The sequence below is a fragment of the Bemisia tabaci genome, unplaced genomic scaffold (assembly GCF_918797505.1).
Source record: "Bemisia tabaci unplaced genomic scaffold, PGI_BMITA_v3".
In the NCBI taxonomy this organism is placed as follows: domain Eukaryota; kingdom Metazoa; phylum Arthropoda; class Insecta; order Hemiptera; family Aleyrodidae; genus Bemisia; species Bemisia tabaci.
This window is the reverse complement of record NW_027311739.1, coordinates 75,982-94,939: the sequence shown is the minus strand read 5'-3', so window position 1 is coordinate 94,939 and position 18,958 is coordinate 75,982. Positions and strand designations below refer to the sequence as shown.

The 18,958-nt window shown below is 41.7% G+C and overlaps 1 protein-coding gene across 1 annotated transcript in view; it reads left to right on the top strand.

The window, feature by feature from the left end:
• The first annotated feature begins 120 nt into the window (after positions 1-120).
• LOC109041960 (solute carrier family 30 member 1) overlaps positions 121-18,958 on the top strand; it is a 35,179-nt gene continuing 16,341 nt past the window's right edge. Inside the window, exon 1 of the mRNA XM_019058486.2 lies at positions 121-581. The gene's annotated coding sequence lies outside the window, so the exon portion shown is untranslated. The remainder of the gene's footprint in view (positions 582-18,958) is intronic.

Genomic DNA, 18,958 nt, shown 5'->3' with positions numbered 1-18,958 from the left:
CAATAAATAGACAACATTGATCAACAGAAAAAACCGATTAGTAAAAACGGTGAGTAGCGTTGAGTCAAAACGCTAAGTTGCTGATTAGTAAATGAGTACCGTTGTCAAGAAAAGTGAGTGAAAAAAAGTTTCAGCAGTTCTCTTGTCTCTTCACTTCACTGCTCATCAGCTCAGTTTCAGTTAGTTTCTCAGTCGTTTCTGCTTTCTGCAGTCTCCTCCGTCACCAGTTTCGATCTGAAATATGCCAACTCTATGATGTTTGTGAATCGTTCCGACTTTTTCCGATCCGTCAATTTCTAATCAGTTCTTGTGGTTCGTTCTTGCCGCGTGCCGTCCGTTTTGCACACAGTGGATTTGGATTCTTGAGTGATACCGTCCGAATTGACTTCGAAACCTCACCGAATATTTCCTTCGAGTTTATTTCGCTGTTTATTCGCATGGTCCGCGAATTTGCAAAATAATGTGCGGTCCAAAGTATTTGCCCCTCCTATTTATAAGTGAGCGCTTATCGTGAGTAAATCATGTGTGTTTCAAGCCATTGAGTGTTATCAGTTCATCCTCAAATCTTCATTTTGTTCTACGTAAGTCTTGGCATCTTATTCTTACATTTGAAAAGTATTTTATTTTCATGCTTTTGCATGCCCATCCGCCTCATTTTCGACCTTTCGAACCGCCTATGCCGGAAGAGTTTCTCATTTTAAATTTTCCATGCCCCTTGTTCTCTTTCCCATTGAGATTCACTTTTTCCTAACCTCCAATCATGGAGGTCGTGAAAGCGAGAGATTCCGTCCAATGAAGCTCAAATCTGAGTCATAAGCACACCTACATCGTGAGCACACTTATCGTGTAAGCCACGTTGATAAATTTTTCATGTAAATGCATTTTAGATGTGCGGAACCCTCAATCCTTCTACAGTAGCCTCTGAATGATTAGGCCAGGTGCACCGATGTATGGCTGATTTTTCCGTCCACTGATTGAAAAGCCATTCGAGTCGAATGACTATCTTGAAGTTTCTATGTCTCTATCCACTTCATATGTCTTACAAAGGAGCTCAAGCCAAATTCACACTGTTTTACTATTCAGCAGACTCAAAGTTGAGTGGATAGTTTAAGGCAATAAAATTTGATTCAGGGGCTGTTGCCGTGTGATGTTGTCAAACAGAATTCAGGTATTTCTGCTAGGTACTGGTTTTGGAAGATGCAGCTTTGGCTAATGCTGGTTAGTAAATTTTGTCTCAACTTTCCTGCCAGTTGGATGAAAAGTTGAACGAAAAGTTGACGTTACATCCAAGTTTCTGTTTAATTTTTCATCCGATTGTTTTCATGTCAGTATCACACAATTTTACTTTTCACTCGGCGAAAGCGGAAGAATTGTTGAATGAAAAGTTGAAAAATGGAGCTTCACTGACCTGTCCATGGAATTTTGAAGTTCAGTTTACACTGCTGGCTAGTAGCTGCTGAGGTAGAGGATCTTTGTCTCAGAAGAGCTAGGATAGAAGTTAGTATCTTAAAAATGTGGAAAAAAAGAGTCGCAGAAGGTTTTTTTTGTATTGTCTTAATTCTGTCCCCAAGTGTTTTCAATGTCTAAAGTTTTTTCTATCATCTAGATATCCTCTGATCCCAGCATTTTACTGTGTTAGTGCACTTATCGAGTAAGAAAAAAATCTGTCATTTTGATTAGTGCATCTTGATGGCCAAAGTGAGAAACCACGTACCTCCATTTGCAACATCGTAGACCTCCTCCTATACTTAATTTTTTCTTTGGAATACTAGTTAACGGAAATTCTTGCAAATCTCCTTCATTTTGCATCCCTGTGAGCAGAATATTCTGCATAAGTTTCAAGCCATAAAGCTGACTTGTTCTTCCTAGGAAAAAAAATTGGAGCGAAAGTCTTGAAACTCAACCCTGGAGATAAGTGGTTTTGCACTTTGACCATTGATCTATCCTAAAATGAAAACAGAAGCTCCTCTGATGTACTCTAATAGTGTGTACTTGAATATTCTTTGCGAGGACCTCGTGAATTGCTTCCTTTTATCTTGTTCACGGAGAAAAATTCTGTCAATGTTAATCAGAGAGTATCTTAAATGTTGACTTTTTTCACCGGAAAAAAAAACGTGTTTATCAGAAAAGTATATTGCCCCTTCATTTTCGGAGTTACGCAACCCGCGCTGCAAATGTTCTGCCAGCTATTCATGACAAATCGGTCACCCTACTATATACCTAAAGAAGATGGTGTGACAGCCACTTTCATCTAGTCTCCCCCAAGTAATAACCATTAACTAGCAGAAAAATGTGAGGTACCCAAGAAACAATGATACATTCCACTTGAGCAACATTGAGGCTCATTCTCAACAATGTGAAGAGGCCTTTAATATCGCAGAGCTTTGCTGACAGTCAAAAGTAACTACTAATCGTGAAAACTGCTCTTCAAGTGCTAATCCAAGCCACTCAACAGTAAACCGAGATAGAAGCATCGCAAAGCATCGATAAGAACAAAGGAGAAGCATCTTGCGTTTCAGTTTCAGCCTCTCGAGCACATGGTCGTAGAAGTTCCTGTAACTTGTCAGTTGAAACCAAACTTCAAAAGAAAATGAAAAGCCGAAAGTGGTGTAAAGAGGCTCAGAAGCGGCCGTCACCGACAGCGATAGCTTCAAATTCATGAATTTTATCATCTGTGGCCCAATAATTGAAATTAGAATATTAGACAAAGCAATAGGCAAAGAAGGTAGGGAAAAGGGAGCGTTCCTATTGGTAGATGCAGGTGGTTAACGTCAACGTCGCTAACGGAAGGTCCGCGGTTTCGCATGTTGGTCGTCGAGAAGAAAACGAAAAGGTAAAAAAAAGGCATAAGCTCTCTCTGTCTTCCTCTTCGGTTTTGAATAATGATGACTTCGAAGTTTCTAAAATAACTATCATTATATTTGCTACGAACGATTGAGCCAACTGGGCCTTTCGAATAAAATATTCAAAACAACAAATGAAAACGAAGTAAAAGCTACTTACCAATTCAATTTTACAAATTCGTAAGTACGATTATGTAACATAAGTTGAGTGACCAACTATTACCTACTTTAAATACAATGTCACGAAAGACACATGCTAAGTTAGGCACGAAATTAAGGACGATGCCTACCGACGGATTCACAATGTCGTTTATCGATTCAATCAAAGTTCATGGAGCAATAAAGTGCGTGTTCTTCGGATAGGTAACTATTCGCGCTTCCCAGTAGGTTTGTTGCCTATGCTCGAAGTTGAAGGCGAATCTTAAGCGGGCGACATCTGTCAAGCTAGCGGGTTTACGCCGGTTTTTTAGCTTGGCAAAATGTATGGTGATTTCTGTTTTTCGAATGGCAACTATTCGTGCTCTCCGGTATGTTTGTTGCCTGTATCGCAAATCTGAAGGCGAATCTTAACGGAGAGATATTTTGACGGCGTAAGTCCGCACTCACATAATAATATCTCGTTCGCGATGACTGAAAATCTCCGCTTCTATGTTATTTTTTTAAAGGAGAACAAATTGACATCATTCCTTGAAGTTAATGCAGAATTGTCTTCGCACAGAGAGGAAAAATCACGGCAGTTTTAAAGAATTGTCGTTGAGTAGTTTTCCGTTTAAAAAATACAGTATGATAGGAAGTCTGCGACGTCGCAAACCGAGTTATGCGATTGCCGACTTACACTGTCGATTTGTCAAGAAATTCGCGCATTGTCTCTTAGTTTCTCAAAAAATGGTGTGAGATGAAAGCGTGTTTTTCGGAGAGAACCATTCGCATATTTTTGTGGCCCGTGCGGCGAATTTGAAGACGAACTTTAAGTTAACATCAAGTATCCGTCCATATGTCTACGCAAATACGCACGGTCTATCAGTTAAGAAAAGTTTATGGAGCGAGATGAGTGTATGTTTTTCGAAAAGATAAATATTCGTGCATCCCCGGTTTGTGGCTTGCCTTCGCTGCGAAATTCTGTAAGTGGACGATATCGCACATCTTTCATTGGTTCTCGTACTCGGACTTCGACCCTATTTTACCCATGAATGCTAAGAGTAAAATCAACACCGCGGAAAGTAAAATCAACCGCGGACTTTTCTGTAGAATTTATTCCTATTTTACGTCATTCTTAACGGATTCATGTCTGCACAATTGGCGAGGCGTGAATGATCGATTTTCGGTATTTCCCAATTTGAAGCTGTGGTAAAGAATCGATTATCAAGGTGTTCGTTGCGAACACCCTGCTTATCGATCCTTTTCCATAGGTTTAAATAGCAGATCAATCGATGTATCGCAAAGCACGCTACGCCCCCTCTGGTCTGTACGGTCTTAGACTTGAACCCTGCATCGCATCTTTGTTTATTACGCGTAATTTTCTAAAGATTCAAATCTGATTATTAGATTGTCATTCTAGGTGGCGGTAGCCACCCCGGCCCAATCCTAAAAAACTCCCCCTAAAAATTCTAAGGGACAGAGAGAGAGAGATGAGGGCTAGAAAGCCAAGAGGCTAGAAGGCAAAGAGCTAGAGGCCAAGTTTTATATGGTGATTCAAGAGCTTCGTACGACCGTTCTTGGCCCCTTATAGGGGGATCCTTTAAAAAAAAATTATTTGGGGGGGGGGGGGGGTTGCAGAAAACGTCCCCTTTCACCTGGGAGCATTATCAAGATTCCAAGTCTTCATCTCAATTTGTTAAAAAGTTATTAAAGTGATGCCTAATGCCGGTGGCGCGGAACTTTATAGATCACTCCACATGAGAGTCGGGACTTTCTGAAAAATAATGCTGTGATAGCACTCGTGTGAAAAAAAAAAGACCCGTTGAGAAATTCAATCTTCGGACTTGTTGGCTGCCAAAGGGAGTCATCGCTCATTCCGTGAATGATTGGGGGAGGGCGAGTTTATTAGTACCAATCGGGACGTTCAGAGAGCAATTCATAAAAATGAGAAATGCCCATGAAAATTCAAGCATTTGTTTTGCTGCTCGCCGCATCGAAAAATCAGTAGCGGCCACTGCTGACAGTGAGCCTCCTTTCTGAGAATTTTTGCGTCATCTTCTTATTATTCGCCGCCCAATTAGCGGGCCTTCAGACGCACATAATCGCACAAGTACTTCACGCACTGCTTAAATAGAGTGCCCGTCGAAAGTGGATTCTTTGTCGGTCCCGCCGTTTCGCGGGCTGTGACTTAACGGTAAAACGACCGATGTTCATCGGATCGTGTGCGAATGGCAGCTGTTATGCCGTGAACCCGTTCAGTTGTTGAAGAGCCGTATTTTATACCCGGCTAGTTTGAACTTGAAATTCGGAGATAACGGGATAAATAATCAAGTACCGCAGTTTCAGTTTTCCTAAGATCCGCACAGCGTATGACGTATATGAGCCGGCAAAAATTTTTCCTAAGATCCGCATAGTGTATGACGTATACGAGCCGGCAAAAATTAGAAATGACCCAACAAATCTGAAAATATTTACCCACTTGGAATTTTTGTTGGTGAGGAAAAGATAAGGCAAATCAAGAATGTTTGTTGGTGAGGAAAAGATGAGAGAAATCAAGAATTTTTCTTGGTGAGGAAAAGATAAGGGAAATCAACGAAATTTGCTCAAATTTGGTATGACCAAAATATGATAAAATTTTGGAGGCATCTGTCACATTGGTAGGCGAATCCTCCTGTATAGTTAGGATTCGAATCCAGCTGCGCCTCGAACGTGAGGGGCTAAAGTTCTTTCAGGGCGGTCTATCAATTGCGGAAGGCAATCTTTTTTCTTTTTCTTCTTTTTATTCGATTTTTTCGATTAGACGCCCCATCTGTTCTGTCCTGCAAGGCAATCCTAAACAACTCGAAAATTACGTAAAGCTAATCGTGTTATGTTGTGCCAAGAAGATTATTGAAAATTTCTCATTCGAAATTCATCACGAAACGCCAATTTAAGGGGTTTCGAACAAAACGCTACAGAAGTTTATAAAGGGAGGTGCAGACTTGAGTTATGGGAAGGATGGGAGGAATAAGAAAATCCCATTTTCAGCGTCACGCATTTTCTGAATGGCCCCCGAAATGAATCCATACGTGCAAGGGTAATCGAAAACCTGAAGTAAGGCTCGGGCTGTATCTCCTCTACACCCCCCATAATAGGCACCCGTTAGGTAGCTCGAGTCCCTCTTCTCCTCAAATGCCGCAAGTAGTTGACAGACGCCCTTTTAGTCAGAACTTTGACCTTGCCACCTCGAACAAGGGAGCAAACCCCTCCCCTGCCCTACGAAGAACTTTTTTAATCGTCTCTCTTCGCACCCCCTTCAGGGAGTTGAAGCCCTGACCGGCTTTAGAAGAATATATAGGGAACTCTGGCGGTTAGGCGTCGAAGAGCGTCGGAGAGCGGCTCTCGTGTTAAGGATGATCCAAGACTCCCGCATCAACCGTATACTCCTTAGGTTTATTGCCCCTTTTTGGGGCGATTCCCCTAAATCTTGGGGGCACCAAAGAGTCGTTCCCTTGAACCGAGGAGTACTCACAAAATTTCAAGTCTCCACATGGATTTCTTCACATTGGGTCAGTTGCGCTGGTCACAGAATTGTGTTTTGATGCTTTATTCTCGTAGATTAGCTAACGTTAATAAGATCTGTCCGAACAGCAACTTTCTACGTTGAATATTAACCAAGATATCGCGCCTTGAAAAATTCGATTTATGACGTAATCCACCGCGGTTGTACATACCATGTTATGCACTACCACGGTGGATGACCAGGGTGTCTACAAGTCCGGAATTTCCGGAAAGTCCGGAAATAGTATTGATTTTTCAAGGGCGGTCCGGAAGTACTGAAGAAGTTCCGTAAGAAGGTCCGGAATTTTTTCATTTTTTTGTCATTTTTGTCGCAATTCGAAAGGGAAATTGAAATTTTTGAAATTTGCCGAATTTCGTCAATTGGAGGTACTGAACAAGTATTTACTGAATATTTATGTTGAGGTGGTACTGAAATTTTTTTAGGAATGTGCTGCAAAAGTACTGTAAAAGTACTGATTTTTGGCCAGCCAGTTTTAGTAGACACCTGATGACGTCGAAACCCCGACTTTTTAAAGGACGGTATCTCGGTCAATGTTCAACGTAAAAAGTTGCTGTTTGGACAGATCTTATTATTTTTAGCTAATCTATGAGAATAAAGCACCGAAACACGATTCTGTTACCAGTGCAACTGGCCAATTTATAGGAGTGATACCGAACGCCGGTGGTGCGGGACTTTTGGCTCACCCTGTATGTAATGCTTCTCCCCCCCCCCCCCCCCCCGCTCCCATTTAGGCGGGAAGAAGGCGTCCTGGATCCACGAACGGGGCTCTTGAAGTGAGTTGGAGGAGGCAAAGGGTCCAGGTCCAGGAATTCCTCGGTGAATTTATTTAATTTGAGGAGGCGCCCATCCTTGATTCCCGAAAGCTGCGGCCGGCGTGGCGTCTACCGGGTCCGGCGTTCCGGTTACGGATCTGGACTCTCAAGGGCGCGGTGCTCCCTCCGTTATGACGATAATCAACTCGTCCTAGCTTTGATGCTCCGGATCCCGAGTCCCGTCGGGCGCAGCGTGGATCTGCGTGGGGAAGTGACCTGACCGTGGCCATCACGCCGAGCCCCGAGTGACTGGCCGTGCCAAAAATAATCTCCCTCTCTTTGTCTCCACACGGCCGCGCATCGTGTAACCGCAGCGTTTTTTAGAGTCGGCCTCCGTCCGTTGCGCACGGAGCGAAATTTTTGCACCCCGTCCCCCGCGCCGATCCGAACGCGGGTCGTCGATGGAGAAGTCGGTGGAGTAGGGTGTCCCCAAGTCCGGAAATAGTGTATTCATTTTTAAGGGCGGTCCGGAAGTACTGAAAAAGTGCGGAAATTCCGTAAAATGGTCCAGAATTTTTTAAAATTGTTTCTCATTTTTGTCGCAATTTCAAATTTTTGAAATTTTTCTAATTTCGTCCAATGAAGGTACTGAAAAAATACGGAATTTTTCTGTTGGAGGAGGTACTGAATTTCCTAAGAATGTATTGCAGGGTGTCTACAAGTCCGGAAATAGTACTGATTTTTTAAGGGCGGTCCGGAAGTACTGAAAAAGTGCGGAAATTCCTCTGAAAGGTCCGGATTTTTTTTTAAATTTTTTGTCATTTTTGTCGCAATTTCAAATTTTTGAAATATTTCGAATTTCGTTAAATGGAGGTACTGAAAAAGTAAGGCATTTTTCTGTTGGAGGAGGTATTGAATTTCTTGAGAATGTACTGAAAAAGTACTGTAAAAGTACTTATTTTTGAGCAGCCTGTTTTAGTAGACACCCTGTTGGAGGCAACCCCAAAAGCCAGCGGCGGTCCTTGGTCGAAGAAAATGCTAGGGTGCAGGAAGTTCCAAGTCTCTTCACCGAATGGACGTATTTCTGCTGAACGAAACTATGTACGGGTGGGGAAGAAGGGTGTGCTCGTTAGTTGAGGGCGGTAATAATGAATGAAATTTTTTAACCGCCAGTGACGTCAGCAGCGGCGACGGGAGCCACGACGCCCCGTTTCCGAATCATTAACTCATGAGCCCTGCTCACAACGCCCTTGCCCCGTACCCACGGCTCATGAGCCCCGCATGCAGTTGGCGCTGCATAAAAAAAGTACAATATTCGAGAGGAAACTTCTCACATTTCAAATGTACTTAGGTACATTTTTTCGTTTGGGATATCTGCATGACCTATGAGTTTTCTGTTGTCGACGTTTTCTGACGCGTTATCCTTACGTGTGCATCCTTTTCTAGCGAATTTAGCCGAAGTAGAGATAGAGAGAGAATAAAGCTGTGCCCTTGAGAGGAACGGGTGATTAATCCCATTACGAATTTACCTACTCTTGATGATGTATCCCAGTGTCATTCCGGTTGCATTTTTCTATCACCTGACCACTGGTGCATACCTTGACGACAATGAGAAACATTTCGTCGCACGGTGGATCCGCCCCGGCAGTGGCGTGGCGTGAATGATCGATTATCGATGTTCCTCCATTTGAAGCAATGGTAAGGAATCGATTATCAAGGTGTTCGCTGCGAACACCCTGTTTATCGATCCTTTTCCATAGGCTTAAATGACAGGTCTATCGATGTATCGGTAAGCACGCCACGCGTCATTGATCCTCCGCATGGAAGGTTTAAATATGGGTCTCGTTAAGCAAAAAGGAACCGAGCCACATCACCTTGGCAATTTAATTTTTTACACGAAAACGGTTGTGCAGATTTTTGTGCGAATTTCAGTGAATTTGTTGCACAGTACAAAGCCATTCCCTGGTAAAAATTGGCAGTAGAATCTGTTCCAAAATACTATAGACCTACAGCCGGCTGTAAGATTTCCAATAGCTTCTATAGCCGGCAACACAATGTCTTATGGCATTTTATAGACGATGGCGACTAAGCAACAGCCTGGCAACAAAATGTATGCTAAACGTTACTAATTACGGATGCTAGGACTTAGTGAGTTTTTGGACTACCGCTCTCTTTTTGAGCCGTAGTATCTTGATTTATTTTGCGAGGAAAGCTCCGTACTTTTGAAGGATGCCTGCCATTCCTAACATGTTGGAGCGCTTGCAATTCCGTATGATACTGTGGAATACCTCTGGTGTGAAATAGTTGCTTCAAGCGCCGTGGTACGCTGCGGCGCGGCGGGCGGGCAGCCAGCGCGAAACGCGCATTGGCGCCTTCAAACCTAATAGGGATACTTCGCGCATTGCGCAATGCGTGAAGTATCCCTGTTAGGTTTGTAGGCGCCCGTGCGCCGCCGCTCCGCTTTGTGTTAGGCTCTAATATTTAATCTCGTGGAGTCACCGTTTTTCAACTCATGACTTTGAAATGTTTGCACACTCTGTATAGATTATTAACATTTTAATTGATGAAAAAAAATATGTAGTAAAGGAAAATATAATGTGCGTTTTGTAAATATTAAGGTGATTCCGTATTACAAACTTAAGGATTTACAAAGCACACGAATTTCTACACAAGTTCCAATAGCCTTTTATAGCCGATGGCGAAAAAGCAACAGCCAGGCGATAAAGTGTAAAGCCCGGCGATAGGAACCATATCCCGGCTGTATAATTTTTTATCGCTTCGTGTAGCCCGGCCGTATGATTTTTTCCACTTTCTACAGCCAGCTATATGATTTTCTATCGCCCTCTTCAGTCGGCTATAAGAACTCCTATGGTATTTTGAAACGCAGCTCCTATCGTCAATTTCTACCAGGGAAATTCCGTAAAATTTTCGAAGGAATCCGCACAAGCTTTCCTTTGATAAATTAAACTGCCCAGTTAAATTTGGCAATAGCTGATGTGGCTTGGTTCCTTCTGCTAAACGCCATCCTTATAATAGATGCATTTCAAGCCGTCTTCACACGGTCGAAGTGGGTAAAATCGGAGACTGGAGCTCGCCCCTCAAGTCATTAAGAGAGCTGGAAACGGCATTGACCAGCCACTTTAAAGCTCTCACTTAGATTGTGTGAGAACGGCTTCACGCTTTATTATATTCGAAGTTCTACAAGTTAGTCATGGCCCTTAGTTAGAATAAATTGTTGTTGAAAGAATCGTCAAATTTGGCGTGCTGTGAATTCAGCAAGAATCAGCGATCGCACCACTCAATTTTGCCTATGATGACTCCGTCGACACCAGTTTTTCGGCGCTTACATATCCTCCAGAAAAAATTCACAGTTTTTAAGGAACAAATATTTTGCTACCCTTTCGGGGACAGTACCTACCGCTAGCCAAAAATTACATCGTCCTGCCGCCACGTTTCTACCACCACAAACCATTGTCATAGATATCTCTCAATTAAAGAAGTAACACCGTGTAAATACGCTTTTAGAAATTTCGAACCAAAATCCGCAGTGTATTCCACTCCGAAGCCTGTTTTGCCCCCAAAATATACCCGAAAATATATGAATGAGGAGTAGACTTTATCCGTAAGAGTGGAAGTAATTCGGTAGGAATTTCCTAGTTGATATACTCGATATGCAAATGGAGAATTTGCACGCAATTTTTTTATTGCTTCATCTGAAAGTGCCTAATGAGCTGAGTTCGCAATATTTTTCATAATTTTTTTCTGACATGGGAAATTGGAGAAAAATTGATTTAAAAGTGAGAAAATGTGCCGCCTTGTGACGTCATCTGGCGGCATTTCCCATTTAAACACATGTATTTTAGCAGAATCGGTTATTTTGTCATATCTCCTCTAATAATTGCTCAATTTATGAATCAAGGGTATCTCCGTGTTCAGTTCACTCAGAGGATTCCACTTAAACAGGAAATTCATCAAATTTCAGACCCTTGCAAATTCTCCATTGATGCGATTTCCGTCAGACCTTTAAAGCGTTTCTTCTCCTTTCTCCACCACAAACGCAAGACCCAAACAAACCAAGCTATCATTGTGTGCATTTATCAATCCTCGTCAGCGCACAATCAGTACTATATCGATAACAGCCATCACTGCACTGATCGCTGGTTTAGAATTCGACTCTTTAACCTCATTTATTTCGTCACTCCACTCACGCCCCCCCCCCCCTGTTTTTCGCTCTTTATAGCGAATATTTGGGACCTCCGCCTGTATTGAAGAACATCCTTATACTCCTATTGTATTGGATTGTAATATAATGTACAATGTATTATGCCACGCACCATACATAGACTACGCGTAATCTCCGCCATAGCGTATGGGTTGAGAAAAAATTGTCCTTTAAAGCTTCATAGGCTTACGTCGGGTGCATTTTAAAAAAGAAAATCACTCAAAATTCAAATTCGACCAAGCCTGAACGTAACATCTATAGAGGGTCTATCGTAGGTACTGTAGAGTTGCAAAAGAGGAAAATGTCGGGTACAAACAATGTTTTCAAAAATTTTTCTGGGAAAACAGACAAACGTCAGGGACTTCAACGGAAAATACTGGGTCTCCCCCTTTTATTATGTTTTTTTTTACTTCGAGATTTTTTTAAACATAAAAAAAATACATCGGTTTGCTTGTAGAGATACTATCGTATTGTACTATTTTATCTCAAGTTAAAAAATTTCGACCGAAAAAAATCTCGGAGTTCTATGTTCCATTTCAACATCATAATGTCAGGAACATAACATAACATAAATAGTGAAAATTTGAATCGTCTTAGGTGCTATCAATTGTTGCTCAGATAACTTCAACGTACTAAAGTACCCGTACCCTTTTATTTCATTAATTTCTCATTTCTTATCACCAACCTCTAAGTTCAGTTTTATGAACAAACTTTTATGGATACTTTAGCCAAAAATTACACCTCTTGCCTAGCTAATTAATGATATTCGGGTTCTCCAACATTGGTCCATAAGAGCCCAATAGAAAGCTTCAAACTGATGAACCAATCAGAGAGCGGCACAGGCATGACAATACTTTCCCTTTGTAGGTACTCTAGTGCGCCGTGGATTTTGCTCGACAATGGAGATAGTCGCGTTCGCTGATCGTCCGCGCACAATCCCGCGATGACAATCAAATGCTTGCGCGATTTTTTCCGATGCCCTGTCGACCACTTTAACCACCGTCTCATTGTTTCAATCAATTCCTTTATTACATTCCTCACGAGAATGATGTATACTCCGTAGCTTATTGCGAAAGCGAACGAATCCCAACCGGACCGCGTTAAGCAGACAGGAACCAAGCCACATCACCGATCGCCAAAAATAGGGCAATTTAATAATTTTTTACATGAAAGCGGTCGTGCGGATTTTTGTACAAATTTCAGTGAATTTACTGCGTAGTGCAAAGAAAATCCCTGAAAATTTTCAAAGGAATCCACACAAACGTCCTCTTGTAAAAAAAAAAAAATGAAATGCCCAGGTATATTTGGCAAAAGCTGATGTGGCTTGGTTCCTCTCTGCTACACGCGGTCCACCCCAAGTGTAAAGTCACCATCGAGATCTTGAAGCGTCATAATCTTGAGAATCAAATTTTTTACGCAGCAGTTCGACAAGGAAAAAAAATAGATGGGAAATGGATAAAACTTCTGTCCACTGTTAGATAACTGTTTTTGTTTACATCTTTCAATCAGTCTTCTTAGCTAATCAGCGAGGATGTAATGCATTCCAGAAGTTAAAAGTTACGTTGTTGGCAATGACTAATACAAAAGTTTTTCTCCGACACGCCTCAAATTGACGAAAATGAACCACGATTTTTTTCCCTTTAATCCACGGAAATCATGAAGCATCGGAGATTGACCAACGTCATGCGGCACACAATGGATCGAGTTAATAGGAGAGGTTGGACAAAATTCGGAAACTTCAAACGCTCATTACTCCTGTTATACACGACTTTGAGGTTCTGAAAGTGGCTCCGTTGGTTTCCGCGTGAAATTTTCTTCACCTTGTACCCCTCAAAATTTATAATGTGACGAATTAAACATGAAAATTTGCAGTTTTAGTAAAAAAATTTCATGTCCGACCTCTCCGATTGACTCGACCCACTGTGCGGCAGTCGGCAGTGTGTGTTTCCTTCTCAGCGAGTGTGCTGAAAATGTGGCATTCTCCAGTCTTTATTGAACGCGCATGCTGAAAAAATCCGAGAATATATTCTTATCCGATTGAAAGCTCATTGAAAATTCGGACACTCGCACTTCTTTGCGTAATAACTTCCAATTATGATTCATGTTTTAAATGTGTCTGCATTTAAATGACCCAAGGTTTCTCGGATACCTATGTCGCGCAGTGGAACGAGCTAGGAGAAGAGGCCGGACTTGAGATTTTTGGCCATATTTTCAAATTTTGATGTTTATTTCGTCACAACTTCAATTTCAAGGGGTGTTCCTGAAAGGCAATTTCACGAAAGATGTGAAGAATGTAACCACTCTCAAACTTTTTTGATTCATATTTTCGAAAAAATCAGCTCTCAAGTTTCCAGATTTTGTCCGATTTTGCAAAATTTGCATAATTTCCTACAAAACTAAATAACATGATGGAACCAATTCGGCGACATTCGAATGCTCATACGGCGCTTTTCCTTAGCACGGCAGAATAGCTATACTGCCGTGCTATGGATAAACGCCGTATGAACCTTCAGGCGTTGCCAAAATTCCTCTGTTAAAAAACGAATTTCCTAGTAAACTTACGAATATTTTCCCTCCAATTTTTCAGATAATTTTGTTCGCAATTTCACCTAAAGTTCCTGAAGTTTTCAAGGAAAATTGTTCATAACTTTCCTTGAAAATGAACATTTTACCGAAGGAAATTTGGCAACTCTCGAATGCTCATACGGCGTTCTTCCTTAGCACGGCAGTATGAGCCGCGATTAAAATTTTTAAAATTCCTAGAGTCACCGCCGGGTCTAGGGATCAGCGGAAGCGGGAGCTTCATCTCATCGTCGACAGCACAATGACGTCACAATCGTTGCACCTTCAGTCGGTCACTTCCTTCAGATTGAATCTCGGTCCTGGAATCGAGATCCACAACCGCAGCCGTGTTGCCATTTTTACGGGAAACATGGGAATTTTCAAAACGTCATTACTCACTTTAACGTGTATGAGGTGATCTAATTTTAAGGAGAAACTAGGCAACGGTAAGCCACGCTTTCTGCTTCGGAGAGCAATCATTCTCATCCACGATCGCTAAATACCTGCCTCGGGAAGTGAGCATATTCCGCGCGTGGAAGTCGCTCGCGATCCTCTGGTCACCGTAACAGCGCGGAAGGATAATGCACCGCGATGGTGCTTCTCTATGCAACCTGCTCCGAATGCAGCGAAATTCAATACTCGCAAAGATGGAATGGAAATGTTGCATGTGTGAGGAATTTGCGATTTGAATGTTGATTCTTATGTAAAAGTTCGCGAGAAACACGATGGTACCACTGGTTTTCTCTAAAATCAACTCCCAAGCTCAAAAATAGCTCTCAAGTTGAGGGCGTGATGGAGGGGATATTTCACGCTATCCTGTGAGTCCACCTCTACATCAAGACAAACTCTCCATGCAAAAGATAGGGAGCAAATACATTAGCAGGGTTGCCGTGTTTTCAGTTTTTGAGTCCCCAAATGAAGTGGCAACCCTGCTAATGTATTTGCTCCCTATCTTTGCATGGAGAGTTCGTCTTGATGTAGAGGTGGACTCTCAGGATAGCGTGGGATATCCCCTCCATTTTGGCCTCAACTTGAGAGATTTTTTTGATTTCAGCGAAAACCAGTGGCACCATCGTGCTTCTCGCGAACTTTTACGTAAGAATCAACAGTCAAATCGCAAATTTCTCACACATGCAACATCTCCATTGTGTAAGAATCGTAACGACTCGTCTGTTTCTGTTCCATCAAAAAGCTCGTGAGTTCAAAGCTCAGGTCTGGTTTCAAGTGAGCTGATGCTCTCAATGCACATTCAGGAGCTGTCTGGCCAGCAGGCTGATTATTATAATCGATAGATAAAGCTGTAACAAAAAAGACATAGGGAGTATGGAGCGATCCTATCGGTTGATATGGGTGGTCCTGGTCCCTATAGACTAAGGGAGAAAATTATGGACTCACTACAGGGTCCTCCGCTGGTTGCCGTTCGTTAATCTATCCATCTGCATTTGTCCATTGCAACCACCCGCCTCAACCGATAGGATCTTTCCATTTTCATTTTGTCTTCTTTGTCTGTAGCCTTTTCTATCGATTTCGATAATCGGCCCGCAGAGGGCTATAGGGTGTGCTTCAGCACGTATCTCCTTGAACCTGAATTTTCTTTAAAATCTTTGAATCAGTTTCGACAATTCATATTTCATTTCGGTTAATTTTCCTGTACCAAATTAAAAAGGCAATAAAACATGAAGATTCGTAATACCGCAATTAAAGATACACGCTTCGAATTTAAGCGTTAAGGTACGATGGTTCTAAAATGGCTAATTTTTATTGACTTGGAGTAAAATTCTTCGGCATACGGCTGTGGAAATACATCCCTTCTTACAAGGCATCACGATGATTCGTCTCCACAAAAAATAGGGACTCTCTTACGTTGCAGGCTTTCGCATTAAGCATTATGGTTGGTGTGTACCTAACTGAAAGCTTGTTAAAGCCATAGAGCTTCTGTTGTATTTTGTATTCTTAGTAGTAACAAATTATTGTGATCCTTCACGAAGATCATCGCCAGAGCTCTCTTGAACGTCCCTTACGATGTAACCCATGTAACCCTTGTTTCGATCAAGCTAAAGTTTCATTTTCCTTAAATTTGGCTCCTGGGTTGCCGAGGAAACACATATTTTGCACACGCACCTCATCTCGAAACGTGCCCGCTTTTACCGCGCTGCATTATTAACTCGTCGTCCTATTTTTTCTCTCTTTGTAAACGCAAACGCTGGGAACAAAATCAAGACAGCGCTCGAGTTAGTGAACTTAGATTTTCAACAACCATTCCTCCCCCCTGCAACCCTTATAAATTTGATCATCCACCGAAGAAGCGAGGGGCTTCGCGTTTACCCATCTTGAAAAATTGCCCGTGCAAGGCCTTGCACTGAAAAAAAAATCTCGGTGTATTTACTAAGAAAAGGGTAAAATTACCAAGAATTCAGGGTTCTATTTGATCCCAATTTTTCTTGGTAAAATTACCATTTATGGAATTGGTAATTTTACCGAGAAATCTCGGTACAATTATTGAACTTTCACTGTAATTTTACTGGACCTTGGTAAAAACGCCAATATTTTTTTATCGACTGTGGTAGAATTACCAAGATAAAATGGTAAAGTTACCAGGAATTGATTACCAATAAAAGTCGTATTCTTACCTGAAAAAAACAGTAAAAATACCGGTTTTTAGGTAAGCTTACCAGTCTGTCTTGGTAAAGTTACCAATTATTGGTAAAAAAAGTGAGATGGTAAAGGTACCAACGGACCTTGGTAAAAACCCCGAGAATTTTTTTTCAGTGTGTCTCCACGGGCCGTTCCACGAGATTTGTCCCAGGGAAAAATCCCACTTACGAAGTTGGGATTAAAATAATAATTGCACTCAATTGACAATTAGACACATTATTTTAACTAAACAAACATGAGCGATAGAGTAATCAACAAAATATCGCACAAAGTACCAAATCAAGTACCAAATAATATGGTCCTTTTACTCTTAGGACCCACTGAGAGAAGAAGAAGAAGAAGTGTAAACGAATTGTGCGATATTTTGTTGATTACTCTATTGTTCATGTTTGTTTAGTTAAAATAATGTGTCTAATTTTCAATTGAGTGCAATTATTATTTTAATCCCGGTTAAATACTCGACTTTAACTATAAGTTATCTTCCCGCGCAAACTAGTCGCAGGACCGTATGAGCCTTGTCCCGTGGAGACGGTGACCGGGAAAAATCCCAGAAGTTTCATTGCTGCGATTCGAACTTGGGACAAATCCCATGAAAACGTCCCGTGGAGACAAGGCCCAAGGTGCGGAAATTCGTTTGCACAACGGGCGGGTCAAAATTTGAAGTTGAAAAAAATTTGCAAAAACGTTCATGAGAGTGAATCGTGACAATGATCTGACCTGAGTCCAAAGCGAGTATTACTTCACTCGTTTCTTTCGAAATATTAAGTCTTATAAGTACTACCGCACCAAGCTCCGAATTAACCGTAGATCGATTTACATTTCTGTCTGGGCTTTTTTGCCGACGCTTCGATGAAAAAAAAAATACAAATATGTTTGAGATGTGCGCTCGAATTTCTCTGAAGTGGCCATGAAACGACTTTGCCGCATTCGTCGTTCTTAGATCAGAGAAGGTAGAGGCCGCAGCACACATTTTAGGACAGCAAAATGATTGTGTCTTTAAAGAATCAAAGCATTGATCGGATAATTGACAATGAAGATGCTGCATTTGCGAGGGATTTGCGATTTGAATGTTGATTCTTATGTAAAAGTTTGCGAGAAACACGATGGTACCACTGGTTCTCTCTGAAATCGACTCCCAAGCTCAAAAATAGCTCTCAAGTTGAGGGCGTAATGGAGGGGATATTTCACGCTATCCTGTGAGTCCACCTCTACATCAAGACAAACTCTCCATGCAAAAGATAGGGAGCAAATACAGTAGCAGGGTTGCCACTTTATTTGGGGACTCCAAAACTGAAAACTCGGCATCACTGCTAATGTATTTGCTCCCTATCTTTGCATGGAGGGTTTGTTTTGATGTAGAGGTGGACTCTCAGGGTAGAGTGGAATATCCCCTCCATTTTGGCCTCACTTTGAGAGCTTTTTTTGAGCTTGGGAGATGATTTCAGAGAAAACCAGTGGCCCCATCGCGTTTCTCGCGAACTTTTACATGAGAACCAGTAGTCAAATCGCAAATCCCTCACACGTGCAACATCTACATTCTTCAACAAAAATCAGTAATATCTCACTTCATCGGCACATCAGGCAATGCTGGAATTGATTTACGGTGTATTAGAAACAGGTAAAGCTCCCCAAATTAGTTTCGAGTGCGACGAACACTATACTTCCGTTTTAACTCCGGGATGCAACTTTTCGGGCTCTATGGATGCCTGTGTTGCATACGCACGAAAGTGAAGGCGTTTCGACTGTCCAGGCACTCGCCACTTTACCCGCGGCCCGCGGTGCTACACCGATGGCGGGCTTTGTAACTGCTAGGATCGAGAATCTAATCTAATCTGATCTCGTAATCTAGGCGCAAGTAAGCAGATTCCACTACAGTGGACAAAACATCTAGCATTATGATTTTCCCGATTCTATCAGGATTTGAGGAAAAATCGGTCGTAAAATCAGGATTTGAAAAAAGCGCTTGTTTTTATTCCTTAGGACTTTATTCTAGATTTCTGCCTTTGCACGAGAGGTTTTGTACGCTTATACAGAAATGTTTATTTTTCTTTGCAAAAAATCAAGATTTGGAAAAATTATGAAATCAGGACTTAGCAGTTAAAAATCAGGATTTCATCAGGATATCCCAAAATGAAAAAAAAAACCAGACACCCTGAAAAAACCTAACAACAACAAAATGAACTGCCGGCCTCTGAGAATGCGTTTGTCATTCTTCGGCCGATTT